Below are 16,427 nucleotides of genomic sequence, written 5' to 3' on the forward strand. Positions count from 1 at the left end.
CCTTGCATGGTGAAAGGGACTTTGCAAATGTGATTAAGTTGAAGATCTTGAGATGGGGAGATCATTCTGGGTTATCCAAATGTGCCCAGTGTAAGCACAAGGGTCCTTATAAGGAGGCAGGAGAGTCATAGAGAAAATGCAAGGATGGAAATGGAGGTCAGAGGAGAGAAAAAATGCTACACTGCTAGCTTTGAGGATGGAGGAAGGGGCCACGAGCCAGGGAATGTAGGCAGCCTCTAGAAGCTGGAAAAGGCATGGAAATGGATTCTCCAGAGAGCCTCCAGAAGGAATATGGCCCTGCCTACAGTTTGATTTTAGCTTAGTGAAACTAATTTCGACCTTCTGACTTCCTGAACTGTAAGATAATTAGTGTTGTTTTAAGTCATTAAATTTATGGTAATTTGTTACAGTGATAATAGGAAACTAATATACACTCCACCCCTGTACAGGCCCCTTCCAAGACCCTGAGAGACAGTCTGGAAATATGTTCACATGGTCTTGTTTTTGCAAAGTTTGCAAAATGAAAATACTTTAACTACAAATGGGTATAATGTGTATAATTCAGTTAAAAGGCCTGACTTGACCACTACGAAATCTATGCATATAACAAAATTGTACATGTACCCCATCAATTAAATTTGTACAAATGAAAAGGAAAAAAGAATAAAGTAACTACAATTGATTAAGACTGCTTTCTCTTTCCACGCAGACTTCTCCTGGTTGACTAAATTGCAGGGCCTATAGGCACTTTTGGGCTCTGGCTAAGCAGAAATGCAGTTGGGAGATACTTAGGTATGTGTTTAGTGGGATATATTCGTGTGGTTCATGCAGTATTAAGTTATTGCTGGAGTGTAGGAATGGCTTCCAGGAATACTCCTAATACCTGTTGTGTCAAAGTCCCCAGGTGTGGTGACATAGAACTACATGTGCAGCATGTAATTTACTCCCTTAATCTCACCACGAAAAAGAAAATAAAAAGCTATCTTAAACTAGGCTCAGTGGTAATCTCCTGTAGTTCCAGCTACTTGGAAGACTGAGGCAGGAGGACACTTGAAGCAAACTGTGTTCACAGTCCCTACATACAGACTGGACAAAAGCAGTAATTCATGAAGAAGAAGAGAAAAATTTGAAGAGAAGTAATGAATAGGCTCTCAGATGGTTTGATAAGCCAATTAATGAAGAGGAGTAAATCATTATGAATATGTCGGGGAAAGGTTTCAATTCCTTGCTGATTTGACACAATTTACAGGCTGCAATGAAAATATTATTATATAAACTTAATACACAACCACAAGGAGGACATCAATTCAAAGAGCAATATTTGTTAGTCACTGCACAAGAAAATGTGAAATGCCCTGAGAGCTTATAATTCTAATATGAAAGAAATTTGATAGAGAGTTCCTCAAATTTGGCAATCATCTTAAATATTTACATAACACTACCAAGAACAAACTGTCAGACGGAGTAGAGTAGATGGTCCTTGACGGGATGGGCAGGAGACACCTAGAGGGGGTTTGGCTGGGAGAGTGGTGCTGGAATTTAGAGGAGGGACCCTCACTGTGCAGGGGAAGTCGTCTTGGCTGTAGAACTGGAATTGGTAAACTAAAAAAAAAAAAAGGTTTTGTATGAAGGAATGTTTCCAGTAAATCAACTTTCCACCACATTTTTAGTTCTGGCTGTACACATGTTGCAAGAAGTCAAGGAATCCTACAAAGTGGAATGTAAATATTCAACCCGTTTTCGAAAAAATATAAATGCAGGGTCATATTACTAATAGAATTAGAGCATTCAGCCATTAGTTGCTGTTACTAATACGTCAATTTGGGTTCTATAGAAATCTACCTAGCAGCCAGCAACGATTAATTCATACCTATAGCACCATAAAACTGTCTTTGCCTTTGAAGCCTCTCTGTAGCTGAGAGGGTGGGATGTGTATTTAGAAAAAAGGACTTGAACCGTGCAAAATGCTCCCGAACTCGGATCGGATAAAGGCTGTCTTGTCTTCTCCGAAAGCCGCAGTTTGGGCACCTTCCCTGGTTGAAAGCGGGCTCCTCCTGAGTCTCTGACCCAGAGCAGGCCGGGCTGCCGTGCGGACAGCCCACCTGCAGGGGGCGCGCCGGCTGCCGCGGCGCCAGGCCGCTCTGGCCAAGCGAAGGCTCCGACTGCCCCCGTGGCTGGCCTTTCCCCCTCCGCCCGCCGTCGCCAGCGGGAGGTGGTGCCACTGTCGCCGCTGCTCGTCTGAGTCGCAGGTACCTGGGCCAGGGCCCGTGGGCAGCACCTGGGCGGGAGCCATTGATACCTCCCCTGCCGGCCCTGAAGAGCGGAGGCCCCCTGGGCGGGGGCGGGGGCGCCGGGGCTCCATGTTCCGCGGTGGCCGGAGGGAGCCGGGCGGAGGAAGCGCCGCGGGTCCGAGGTGGCTTCCCCGCGGGCTGTGCTGTTCGGGAGGGCCGGGAAAAGGCCTGCGGGGGTTCTCGTTTGCTTTCGCAGGGTAAAACTGTGGTTGTCAGCCGGAGGTGCCAGCCTGGATTAGCGGGCCGCGGCTGGGGTGCGCTTGCTCGCGGTTAATCCAGAGGTCAGCGCGGAACCCTCCGGCCGCACGTCTTGTTGTTAGGCCAGGGTGAAAAATGTGCTTTGGCAGCATTAGCATGGAAAGTGCATGGCAGAGTAAAAGCAGCCCGCACGCAGTGTAGGCGTCAGTAGAAGCTGTTGAGATGTGAGTGAGCTGTCCAGAGTGACACATGGCCCCAGGTGGTGCCTGTGTTAAAAAACAGGATTTGCACACTGTCCACTTAGGGCTCAGGTAATCACAAACTTCCACTCTTGGTTGACACGTGATGCTAAGAAGCAGATCGTTTTCTCTCCAGATTTTCCAACACTGCTCTGCTTCGAGAAAAAAGACATTTTATTCCTTAAAACGTTCCACGGTGTCCAGAACTGGCTACAGAACATAATAAGGTAAAAATATACCATTGGATAGTAACACTTCTCAGTCTTTAAGTAACAGTGGTACCTAGGAGCTTCTTAGTTTAAAGAGCTGTAATATCAGTGGTGTGGGGATTATTTTTATATTCTAGTAATAGCTATCTATCTACTGTGCTTATTATATATCAGACGTTTGCCGAGTGCTTCTAACACCTAGTACCTTTATTTAATCCATGTAGCAATCCTATCAGGCACCATTCCAACAGGCAGGTAAGGAAACTGAGGCACAGAGAGTCTAAATTAACTTGTTCAAGGTTAGAAGCTAGCAAAGGGTGAGTGGGATTTGAACCTCATCTCACTCCAGTTTTTGTTCTGCTGTTATCTGTCCAAACATGGTAGTATTCTATAAGATGTTTGTTTATTAATTTGATTTCTCTGAGCCTTAATTTTCATGGCCATAAGCAAGGGTCCTATATTAACTCCTTTTTGGTTTAAAAGGCATTTAATGAGATAAATGTTTGCTCATTAAAGATTATAGTGATAATAAAGTTAAGCCTGGACTGGAGTCCTACTCCAGTACAATTTGATTTGGTATAGACGTGGGTTGGTTTGGTTGTTAACAAGCTTCATTACTTTTCATTATTTGTATTTTCATACCATTTTTAGTGAATTTACTTTGCCTTTGCAATATTATGTTAGCGGTACTGGAGAGAAATCAAAGATTTTTTGATGACAGTAGTTTATTTAATATTTTACAAGATGTAGGAAAGGTATTGGAGAGAGGCTGTTAAGTGATGAGGAATGAAGAGGTTTGGGGCATGTTATGTAGAGCAAATTGTGTTACTTGCTATGGGAGATAAAGGATTCTTACAGTTCCTGTCTTTGTCAGAAGGGAAATTGTATTTCCCAGTGTAGAATTATAGTGTCCCAAAGCGCTAAGCCTTATCAGGGTTTAATAATTTGCATTTGCAGTTTTCATATAGTAAGTATGTACTGAGTGCCTTCCATGGCCAAGCTCTGTTCTAAGCCCTGGGGATGTAAGAGTGAACAAATGAAGTCCTTGTCCTCATGGAGTTAACATTCCATTGGAGGAAGATAATTTTTAAAAATTAAAATATCTCCAGTCAGATGATAACAGTTACTAAGAAGAAAAATAAAGTAGCAAAGGGGGATAGGAAGCACCAGGGAAGGAGCAGATGCAGTTTAAAAATAAGGACAGTCATGCAGCTGTCTGGGAACAGTACACCAGGCACGTACAAAAGCCCAGAACTTGCCAGTCTTGTTGGAGGACCAGTACAGAGACTAGTGGGTTTGAGGGGAGGGAGGGAAGACGGGCTGAGGTCAGAGAGCTAATGGGTCCTGGCAAAGACTTTGGCTTTTACTCTGGGTGAGAAGAGGGATAGGTGGAGGGTTTTGAGCAGAGGAGTGAGGGGATCTGTCTTAAGGTTTTTAAAGGATCTCTAGCTGCTGTGTTTGGAATGGACTGAAAGGCAAGGGTGGAAGCATGGAGACCAGTAAGGAGATAGTGCAGTAATCCAAGTGAGAGGGGATGGTGGCTTAGACAAGGCAGTAGTAATAGAGGTAGTAAGAAGCTGCCATATTGTTGGTATTGCTGCTGATGGATTGGATGTGGAGTGTGGGAATAAGAGTGAAGCATGACCCCATGGCTCTGGCCTGGGAGGAGATAGGTGGAGCAGGAATCTGGAGTTTAGTTTTAATCAGGTTTGAAGTGTCTATAAAGTTGGGCTACAGAGACTGGAGTTCAAGGGAAATGTCCAGCTGGAAGTAGAAATTTGGGAGTCACTAGCAGAAGGGTGTTATTTAAAGCTAGGAGGCTGTGCGACCTAGTCCAAGGAAATGAGGATTGAGCCCTGAGGCTTTTGGAGAGTTTAAGAACTACAAAGGAGACTGAGGAGGAAAAGCTTTTGAAGACAGGAGGTAAAGAGGTAAGTATGGAGTGCTGAAAGCCATGTAAAGAAAATGTTTCAAGGAGAAAGTTGCCAACTATATCACCTTCTGCTAATAGAACAAGTCAAGGAGGATGTAGGCCAGGACCATAGGAAGGTCTTTGGTAACGTTGCAAGAGCACTTTCAGGAGAGTAGTAATGGAGAAAACCTGATTGGTGTGGTTTCAAGAGAGAGTAGGAGGAGAGGAATTGGAGACTGCAAGAATGGACAGCTCTTTAAAAGAGGTTAGCTGTAAATTTTTCATATGCCAGTTATTTGAAAGCACTGTAGTCATTCTCACAGTAAATAATTTTTATTTCTAACTTCAGCTACTTAGCAACTAGATGTGGATTGTTTTATCAATGACTGGTAGAAATAAGATAACTATACAACTACTGCTAATACTAATGTATAATTAACTTTCAAAACCAATATGCAATGAAATGAAGCTTGTCCTTTTTTTACATAATACATTTCAGGCCAATAAAAATGCTTGGGTGGAGTATGTTCTTTTGTCACTTATCTTTTTTTCTTACCTTAGGTTAAAAAATTAACTTAGAGGTGCTACAAACTGTATAAAAGCAAAACACACATAGATATTGAAAACCAGGATTTATTTTGAAATATGCTGTCTTAGTAGTATTAAGAATTGACAATGCTGGTTTATGTCATTTCTGTTATAAAAATTAAGTAACAAAATAAAACTGTACTTTTCTATTATTACCTAAAAAATATTGAGACTGATACTTCATTGAAAGTAAGTAATAGTATGGGGTAAGTAAGGCAGCATGGTTTAAAAGGTAGTAAATGTATAAAAAGAGTACAGTTTTTACCTGAAGACATGAATTTAGGTTCTTGTTTCTGACCTGAGCAAGTTAATGCCCAAACCCAAATACAAAATAATCAAGGTGTACAGTAAATACCAAATTTATACTATTTTGACTATAGATAATATGTGTCTTTTTCATGGCAAATACAGCTATCTGTTGCATTGTAAAGATTTTTTTTTTTTAAAGACACATTTATTCAGCATCATGATCAGACTATTACATTTAGGAATCAACAGCATGGGTGCAAAAAAAAAAAAATCTACATTAAAACCCTTTGTTGGAATGCTTTACACTTTCCACAGAACAGAAACTAAAATAACCTGTTATACAATTAGTCACAAATACAGTCCTCGAGTTTTTTGCCCATACACAGGAGTATTGTCTAAAACATGTCTTCTTTGTAGCAGCTAGGCCCTGCCACCACTGTGCTTGGCTGAGTTCACAAATCTGTTGTAACCTGTAGCTTCCCTGTCACTTCTCTGGCTCTCCTCTCCTGCTAAGCTTTGTTTCCTGGGAATAATTAAAACCTTTTGTCACTGCTATAGCTACTGCTGCTACTGGAACCACCATAACCACCCTGGTTTAGTGGTTTGGCAAAGTATTGGCCTCCACCACCACAGGGGCCAGAGCTTTTGCCTCCAAAATTTCCTCCCTTCATGGGTCCAAAATTTGAAGACTGATTGTTGTAATTGCCAAAATCATTGTAGCTTCCACCACCTCCAAAATTGCTTCCATCATTACCTAATCCATTGTACCCATCCCCATTGCCACCATATCCACCACCGCCACGGCTGCCACCAAAGCCGCCTTGACCACTGAAGTTTCCTCTACGGCCAAAGTTGTCATTCCCACCCAAACCACCTCCACGACCGCCACCAAAGTTTCCAGAACCACTTCCACCTCCTTGGCTGGATGAAGCACTAGCCATCCTTTGCTTTGAGGCTGGATGAAGCACTGGCCATCTCTTGCTTCGACAGGGCTTTCCTTACTTCACAGTTGTGGCCATTCACAGTATGGTGTTTCTGAATGACAGTCTTAGCCACAGAATCATGGTCATCAAAGGTTACAAAAGCAAAGCCCCTCTTCTTGCCGCTGCCTCTGTCAGTCATGATTTCAATCACTTCAATTTTCCCATACCATTCAAAATAGTCTCTTAGGCAATGTTCTTCTGTATCTTCTTTAATGCCACCAACAAAGATCTTTTTCACAGTTAAGTGCACACCTGGTCTTTGAGAATCTTCTCTGGAGACAGCTCTCTTTGGTTCCACAACTCTTCATCCACCTTGTGTGACCATGCATTCATTGCTGCATCCACCTCCTCCACAGTGGCATACGTGACAAACCCGAAGCCCTTGGAGCGCTTGATGTTTGGCTTTCTCATTACCACAGAGTCTGTGAGTGTTCCCCGTTGCTGAAACTGGCTCCTCAGATTTTCATCTGTCGTTTCAAAGCTCAACCCTCGGATGAATAGCTTCCGCAGCTGTTCAGGCGCTTTAGGAGACTGACTTAGACATGACAGCAGTGGGAAGAAAGACTTTAACGATGCTTCCTCGGCAGCATCCACGGGCAGAAAGCTGCATTGTAAAGATTTTTGATGATTAAAACATTTCAAAGTTTAGGATTATATCTGATTCTTAAAATCTATTAATTTTATCAGAAAGATGAAAGATCTTTCAATCTGTGGATTGAAATCTTTTTTTGTTTGCTTTTTGTTTTTTAGCTTAAGTTTGTGCCTTTTGTTCTTGTTTTTTTCTCTGGGAATTTTTCATGGGTTGGATCTACTCTCTAGTTGTCATAGCTGTTGTCTCACGCATCCTTTGAAACTTTTTTCTTTTGCATCTATTAATAGCTTCTTAAGTTAGGTTCTTCCATGACTGATTTCCTTACTGCTTACAATTTGGATGTTTTTTCTGTTATATTTTTATAATATTTAACTTAACCGTCTCTAAGTCCCAGTGTGCTTCCTTTTTTTTTTAATTTTCAAAACATTTTATTTCATACAAATTTCATATGGTGCAAAAGTATTACATGCTTGAGCCTATCTCCCAAATTGAAAGTTCTTTCAGTTCTTCAGGCCAACCTTCCTTCAGAGGCAAATAAATAAGAAATATGTCATATTATGTAGAGCACATATAGAAAAGTTTCTTTTACGAGAACAAAAATATTTGGGTATTTTATATTTAATACAGTTTAGCAATCCAGTTTACATTGACAAAGCAAGTTCATTGTTAGGAGGTACCCATTACACATACAAAAGAACTCAACAGACAGCAGATAAGGAAAAAAATACCTTATTTAATGTTTTTCTTGTTATTTTTTGAAGGAGATAGTCCACCTGTAAATTCAAGTTTGATTGGCCCTTTTTAGTCTTTTTACTCAAAATTTTGAACACTTCCACTTTATTTTTTGTAGTGCTTTTGAGCTTCTTCTCTCTCATTTTCTCCTCTCAAATTCTTGTTTCTAAGCAGCACACGTGGCTTGTACCTGTTCATGTTCTTCTTGTACTTATTGATTTGTTGTTTTCTTTTTATTTTTCTTTGGAATATTAAAGGACTTTACTGTCTTGCTACTTGGGTTTTCTAGCTGAGGCTGGTCAAAACTACACTGATCTTCAGACAGAGCCTGGTCAACTTTCCTTAGTTGCTTCCTGAGTCGTTCCTCTTCAGCTAAATAGAGATGTTTCAGATGATCTGGGTTTCGATCTTTAAACTGGGATTCCTGTGATGTTTGAGAATTCTTTTTCCTTCATAGCAATTTCTTGTAATTTTGCTGAATCTTCAGTTTTCTTCAAAATGCAAAGCCTTGTCCCTCGCGAACGCTCCCCACGAAGGCTTGCGAATGGTTTTAGGCCGCCACATCCTCTGTTTCACATTCTTATTCCTGAATCTGACCAAAGAACCCCCTTCACCTCACATCCCCAAACCCCCCTTCCACCGCCACTGTGCCAGCCTCACTGGCGCCATTTCCACAGACCCCCTAATGTGCTGCTTAATACTATTGTTTCCTCATGCTGAGTTCTTAATTTTTTCATATTCCTGAGAGCACCGTATTTTCTGGATTTTTTTCAATTTCTCATGATAAATAATTTTTAGTGGTGTGCTTTTCTCCATGTAGAACTAATGCACCTTTTCCTTTACGGTGCATAATTATTTAATTCACTCCATATTGACTTTCAAAACTGTCACTATAATATTGAATTTGTCACACCAGTACCATTCTACTAAAGATATTTGCCAGATTTCTTATAAGGAAAATAGAGAATTGGATTTTGTGTGGACATTCCAAAAGTACACAATTGTGGTCTTTGTGAAAGATTTACCTATTTAAAATCATTTTCAGTATTATTAGAACTTAAGTTTATGGTTATGTAATATCTTTGTGATAAGTTACCTTTTTTCCCCAACTGGTAAACAGACCTATGAATTATTAACTTAAATTTTGTATCTAAAATAAAATCTATTGCAAAGGAATAGCTATTTTCCAAATTAAATAGATGCTTATTCTATTTTAGTGCTGTTCAGGTTTTCTGAAGTTTATCTTTGTTCACTGGGATTGTTAGCACTTCCTCCAAGTCAGTGTTTAGAAGCCTTAAATAATTTAACTTCTGACTTGCCAGTACATTGTTAGAGAATCAAAACAATTCCAAGACCAAAACATGTTCAATAAGCGGAAATATACACCCATTTGACTAAAAAATGGATAGTTTTCTTGTCTCTAGCTGTCATGTGGCCCGAAACACACATATGTCAAAGAAATCATATGCAGATATTTGCATGCATTCAATAAACTATCCAATAAGTGCTTCTAATAAATTTCTGAGTATAATCAGTTAAAAGATTTGTGCACATTATTATTTAGGGATAGTACCAAGTCAGTCAGATAAAAATGTAAGAACAAATGGTTTATTTAGCTGCCTTTTCCACGTTGGATCTTCATGAAATAAGGTACTCTGCTATGTTTTACTTTTAAAAGTAAATATATTAAAACCAGCCAAATAACCTATATTTTCTCTTGTTACATTATGATGTCTTTTTTTCCTTTGGCCTAAGTTTAATTTTTTAAAAATTATCCTGAGTGCAACATTGTTGGAACAATTTACCTAGGCATTTTTTACTTTGGTGGCAATGTTAGTTCTAGTATCAGTCAGCTTTTTCCAGCAGCCAAATGGCACTGCTTTAATTTAAATCTGTCTCTCTGTCCTCTCCGCATCTTTTGGCTGTGTTGGGTGTTACGCTGATTTTTTTTCTTAAAGCAAAAACTGTGGATTGTTTATAAAAGGGTTTTTCCACAATAAGCTTATTTTTATTCCACTTACTTATTCAGAATATCCTTTCAACTTGTTCTTTAGTTTACCTCCTTATTCAATTTCTACAATTTACCCAGCTCTGTCAATTTTCAGTCTTCTCTGCTAAACATGAGATTTCTTAGGCCTTAAATCAACTCTTTCTCAAAGAGAGTTAGATATCATTGCATCCCACCCTTTGAAACATGTAACACAAGCAATATTTTTTTCCCTTTTAGAAAGCAATGACAGAAACATATAACAGTAGGCATCAAATAGTAATGATCACTTCAGATTCTATGTCATTTAGATATTTTGTTCTAAGTAACAGAAAACCTAATTTATTATAAAAAGAGACTTTATTGATGCCTATATATGAAAAGTCCAGAGTTAGAATGAGCTAGAATGAGCTTCAGGTTTAATCAAGGGTTGGCCCTATTTCTCTGTTCTGCCTCACTCTGTGTACTTCCTATCTGTCTATGAAATATATATCAAAATGATTGAAGCAATTTTAGATGTCCTGTTTACACACCATATTTTCAGGAAATATGAGAATGGATTGCTTTAGCATTCTAAGCAAAGAGTCTTATTGGAGTGATCACCTGCTCACCTTTAAATAAACCTTTACAGATAGGGGGATGTAATATGTTACATGGCTTTAAATAGTCAGGACCCTTTCAAAGCATATAAACAGCAAAGAGTAATAGAGTTGGGTACCAGTGGGACAGAAAAAGTAGGAATGGATTCTAGGTAGGCTCTGGGCATCTGAGGAAATGAGAAACACATAGTTGATTTTCAATCAAAATAGTATATTAAATTCATGTTTTGGCATATGGCAATAATTGATAAAATATAAAAAGAGAAAGCCAAAAAGTATAGTCAGAATAATAAATAAGTTAAACATCTCTATAGAGTAGAGGCACAAAGTGATGAGTGGGGCTGCAGCTGTTCTGGAGGTGGGCAATGGCAGCCAGGAATTTGGCTCCTGCCAGATGACGGTGCTTAAAAGTACATCACACAAGACAAAGGATTGGAGTAAGGCTTATGTCTTGAAGACAGGGCCTTGGGTAGAAACTACGTAAGTGTAAAAGAAGGCCAAATAAAACTTGCTGTTGACTCCTGCCAGAATCTAATGACTTAAAGATGCTGGGCCTAGCAAGGTAGGAGGACTCAGACAGTCTCACAGTCAGAACCTGAACCAAACTTGACTCAGTGATTGGGCCTGTAGTAGCCTCAATCTCACTTACAGACAAGAGCTCAAACTCACCTTTTATAAAAGCTGGCTCTGAACTACATCCCCTCCTGATTCTGATATATAATATTATTCGAGAGTGAGATCAAAATAAAGCCATTTTCAAATTTACAAAGACTAAAAAAGTTTACTGCACAGATCCTCCAAAACAAATTCAATAAGTGTGTCATTAGTCACATACAACTCAAGTGGCGTGCAGTGTAAAAATTGATTCTAGCACCGCATGAGTTAGGTATAACTCACATACAGAAAGCAAAAAAATAACAAATTTTTCATTAAATTAGAAAGGATCGTTTTGTTTTCAAATTCTGTTTTCATAATAAAACACTGTGGCCTCAGGGAAATTTTTTTTTCCCTAATGAGGCAGTCAATGTGTTAAAACTGTGCCAACAAATTCTCTGATACACCTCCCTTCAAGAGGTGGATCCTAAGTCCCCTCCCCTTGAGTATAGACTGGATTTATTAACTCGCTTCAAACAAGTAGAATGTGGTAGAAATGTCTTTCAAGGTTAGATCATAAAAGACACTGCAGCTTTCTCTTTGTCTCTTGTGTCACTCACTCTGAAAGAAACCAGCTGCCATGTTATGAGGACACTCAAGCAGTACTACAGAGAGACCTGTGTGGTGAGGAACTGAGACCTCTTGCCATTGCTAGTGAGGAAGTGAAGCTTTCTGCCAAGAGGCATGTGAGCTGTCCTGAAAAAGAGCCTCCAGACTTAGTCAAGCTTTTAGATGACTATAGCCCCACTGAAATCTTCAACTGTAACCTTATGACTCTTAGCACCACCCAGCTAAGCCACTTTCATATTCCTGACCCCCAGAAAGTGACATAATAATCATTTTTAGCTGCTTAATTTTAAAATTCATTATATACATTTATGATTAAAAATAAATCTCTTATTATATCTATATTGTCTCCCTACTTGTTCCTGATGCTGTTTACTTGTGCTTTTTCTTGTTTTATTTCTTTCCTTGATCATTATTAGTAGAGGCTTGCATATTTAATGTTTTTTAAAGAACCAGTTGTTTAAGTGCTACTGTTTTCTCTTTTGTTGATTTCTGTTCTTCCATTTCTTTCTTATACTTTAAGTTTGATATGTTGTTCTTTTTTTCTTGTTCTGAAGTGGTATTCTTAACTCACTTTTGCTCTTCTTTTTTAATAAATGTATTGAAGGCTACAAATTTACATTGACTACTAAGTTAGCTGGACGCCACTGGTTTTTATATGTATATTTTATATTGTAGTTAAGTTTAAATATTATATAATTTCTGCTATGATGTCCTCTTTATCCCACTAATTATATAGAAATGCATTTTAAATACCAAAACATGGTAGATATTACAAGAAAAGAAAGCCACAGACCAGTATCTATCATCAACAAAGTATTAGCAAGTCAAACCAAACAACTTATGAAAAGAATTATGCATCACCACCAGGTGGGGTTTATCCTGGATATGCCTGGTTGATTCAACATTTAAAATCAATCATTTAATATAATCCATCACATCAATAGGCTAAAGAAGAAAAACCACATGATCATATCAGTAGATGCAGAAAAAGCATTTAACAAAATCCAACACCCATTAATGATAAAAGCTTTTAGTAAACTAGTATAAAGGGAAATTCTTCAACTTGATAAAAAATACACACACACACACACAAATCCTACAGCTAATTTCATACCCAGTGGTGAGAAACTTGAAGCTTTCCCATTAAGATCCGGAAAAAAGCAAGGATGTTCTCTCTCACCACTGCTTGTCAACATCATATTGGAAGGGCGAGCTAATGTAATAAGGTAAGATAAGGAAATAAAAGGTATACAGATTGGAAAGGAGGAAATAAAACTGTTTGCAGATAACATGATCATTTATATAGAAAACCTGAATAGGTTGACCAAAAAACAACTTCTTGGAAATAATAAGCAGTAATAGCAAGATTTCAGGATACAAGGTTACTTGCCTATATACCAGCAATGAACAAGTGGAATTTGTAATTAAAAACACAATACCGTTTACATTAGCACCTCCAAAAATGAAATAGTTAGGTATAACTCTAACAAATACGTACAAGACCTATAGGAGGAAAACTATAAAACTCTGATTAAAGGGATCAAAGAACTAAATAAATGGAGAGATATTCCAGGCTTATGGATAGAAAGACAATATTTTCAAAATGTCAGTTCTTCCCAATTCAATCAATAGATTCAATGCAATCACAATCAGAAGAATCCCAGCAAGTTAATTTGTGGATATTGACAAACTGATTATAAAGTTTATATGGAGACACAAAGGACCCAGAATAGCCAATACAATATTGAAAGAGAAGAACAAAGCTAGTGGACTGACACTACCCAATTTTAAGACTTACTATAAAGCTACAGTGATCAAGACGGTATGATATTGGTGAAAGAATAGAGCAATGGAACAGAATAGAAAGCCCAGAAATATACATAAATATAGTCAACTGATCTTTGACAAAAAAGCAAAGGCAATACAGTGGAACAAAGATAGTGTTTTCAGCAAATGGTGCTAGAACAACTGGACATCCACATGCAAAAATATTAATCTAGACACAGACCTTAGACCCTTCACAAAAAATAGATCACAGACATGATCATGTAAAACACAAAACTATTAAACTCTTAGAAGAGAACATAGGAGAAAATCTAGATGACCTTGGGTTTGGTGATGACAAATACCAAAGGCATGATTTCTTTCATGATTAGGGTTCACTCTTGGTGTTATATATTCTGTGGGTTTGGACAAATTTGTAATGACATGTATCCATCATTATAGTAGACAGATTCATTTCACTGCCCTAAAAATCCTCTGTGCCCTGCCTAGTCATCCCTTCATCCGTCCTAACCCCAGAACCACTGATATTTCTACTGTCTCTATAATTTTGCCTTTTCCAATGTCATTTAATTGAAATCATGCAATATGAAAGAAAGAATTGATTAGCTGGACTTTGTTAAAATTTTCTGCTCTGCAGAAGACCCCGTCAAGAGAATAAAAACACAAGCCATAAACCAAGAAAAAATATTTGCAAAAGGCATACCTGATGAAAGGACTGCTATCCAAAATACACAAAGAACAGTTAAAATTCAAAAATAAGAAAACAAACAATTTGGTTAAAAAATGGGCCAAAGGCCTTAACAGACACCTCGCCAAAGAAGATATACAGATGGCAAATGAGCATATGAAAAGACGTTCCACATTGTATGTCATCAGGGAAATGCAAATTAAAACAATGAGATCCCACCACACACCTATTACAATGGCTAAAATCCAGAACACTGACAATAGCAAATGCTGATGAGAATGTGGATCACCAGGAACACTCATTCATTGTTGGTGGGAATGCAAAATTTTACACTACTTTGGAAGAAAATTTGGTGGTTTCCTAAAAACCTAGACATATTCTTACCATCCAGCAATCACACTCCTTGGTATTTACCCAAAGAAGTTAAAAACTTACACCACACAAAATCCTGCACATGGATGTTTATAACGGCTTTCTTCATAATTGCCAAAAGTTAGAAGCAACCAAGATGTCCTTCAGTAGGTGAATGATAAACTGTGATACATCCATACAGTGGAATATTATTCAGCACTAAATTAGCTATCCAGCCATGAAAAGACACAGGAAACTTAATACATATTACTAATTGAAGAATCGTACTTACTGTATGATTCATTATATGACATTCAGAAAAAGGCAGAATTATAGAGACAGTAAAAATATCAGCGGTTCATGGGTTGGGGAGAGGGAGGGATGAATAGGGGGAACACAGAAGATTTTTAAGGCAGTGAACTGCACGATACTGTAATGATAGATACATGTCATCATAAATTTGTCCAAATCCACAGAATGTATAACACCAAGAGTGAACCCTTAGGTAAACTATTGACTCTGGTAATAATTATGTGTCAGTGAAGATTCATCAGTTGTAACAAATGTACCCATTAATGGGGAGTGTCTATGCATATTTGGGAGGGAGGGGCTATGGGAAATCTCAGTATTGCTATGAACCTAAAACTGCTCTAAAAAGTAAAGTCTATTTAAGAAAACACTAAGTAATAAAAATTATACTCACAACTCAGTTGTGATACTAGTAATGTATTTTTTGGTAAAATTGTACTTTAGAAAAATTAAATTTTTTTGTTTTCAAATTCTTGTGATTATTTAAATTTTATTCATTCTTATGTGGTTATTTTAAAATAATATTTTACTTTGTTCTTCTAATTTATATTAGCATGACAGTATATGCTTAACACGTACATTTTTGTGAATTTATGGGTGTTTTTCAATGTTTTGAAATGTTCCTAATTTTTCACTTGAGATGTATTGAACATTAACTTGGTAAAACATTAATTTTGATCTTTTTAAAAATAAAATAGGCCGGGCGCGGTGGCTCACGCCTATAATCCTAGCACTCTGGGAGGCCGAGGTGGGCGGATCGTTTGAGCTCAGGAGTTCGAGACCAGCCTGAGCAAGAGCGAGACCCCATCTCTACTAAAAATAGAAAGAAATTATATGGACAGCTAAAAATATATATAGAAAAAATTAGCCGGGCATGGTGGTGCATGCCTGTAGTCCCAGCTACTCGGGAGGCTGAGACAGGAGGATCGCTTGAGCTCAGGAGTTTGAGGTTGCTGTGAGCTAGGCTGACGCCACGGCACTCACTCTAGCCTGGGCAACAGAGTGAGACTCTGTCTCAAAAAAAAAAAAAAAATCAAATAAAAAATAAAATAACCAATATTAATGCTAATATTTCCGTATTATATAAAGTAAGTATTGAAATACCCAGACTGTCATTTTGCTTTAGTATTGGGTTGATTCCACATCTTTGCAGTTGTGAATTGTGCTGCAATAAACATTCAAGTGCAGGTGTCTTTTTGATAGAAAGACTTCTTTTCTTTTGGGTAGATATCCAGTAGTGGAATTGCTGGATCAAATGGTAGGTCTACTTTTAGTTCTTTGAGGAATCTTCATAATGTTTTCCATAGGGGTTGTACTAATTTGCAGTCCCACCAACAGTGTATAAGCATTCCTTTCTCTCTGCATCCTTGCCAGCATCTATTGTTTTGGGACTTTTTAATAAAAGCCATTCTGACAGGAGTAAGGTGATATCTCACTGTGGTTTTAATTTGCATTTTTCTGATGAATAGTGACATTGAGCATTTTTCATAT

General features: G+C 38.2%; 1 protein-coding gene and 2 pseudogenes across 2 annotated transcripts in view; 1 reads left to right on the forward strand and 2 right to left on the reverse strand.

Moving 5' to 3' along the window:
- Nucleotides 1-2,197: 2,197 nt before the first annotated feature.
- Nucleotides 2,198-16,427, forward strand: part of ANKRD46 (ankyrin repeat domain 46) — a 39,443-nt gene continuing 25,213 nt past the window's right edge. Inside the window, exons 1-2 of one of the 2 annotated variants that reach the window (XM_069466172.1) lie at nucleotides 2,198-2,249; nucleotides 2,865-2,955. The gene's annotated coding sequence lies outside the window, so the exon portion shown is untranslated. The remainder of the gene's footprint in view (nucleotides 2,250-2,864; nucleotides 2,956-16,427) is intronic. The other variant, XM_069466170.1, reaches the window with a different exon arrangement.
- Nucleotides 6,220-7,538, reverse strand: LOC138381379 (heterogeneous nuclear ribonucleoprotein A1-like; annotated as a pseudogene).
- On the reverse strand, nucleotides 7,960-8,662 carry LOC138381380 (thyroid transcription factor 1-associated protein 26 pseudogene; annotated as a pseudogene).

The sequence above is a fragment of the Eulemur rufifrons genome, chromosome 3, assembly GCF_041146395.1.
Source record: "Eulemur rufifrons isolate Redbay chromosome 3, OSU_ERuf_1, whole genome shotgun sequence".
NCBI classification, from domain to species: domain Eukaryota; kingdom Metazoa; phylum Chordata; class Mammalia; order Primates; family Lemuridae; genus Eulemur; species Eulemur rufifrons.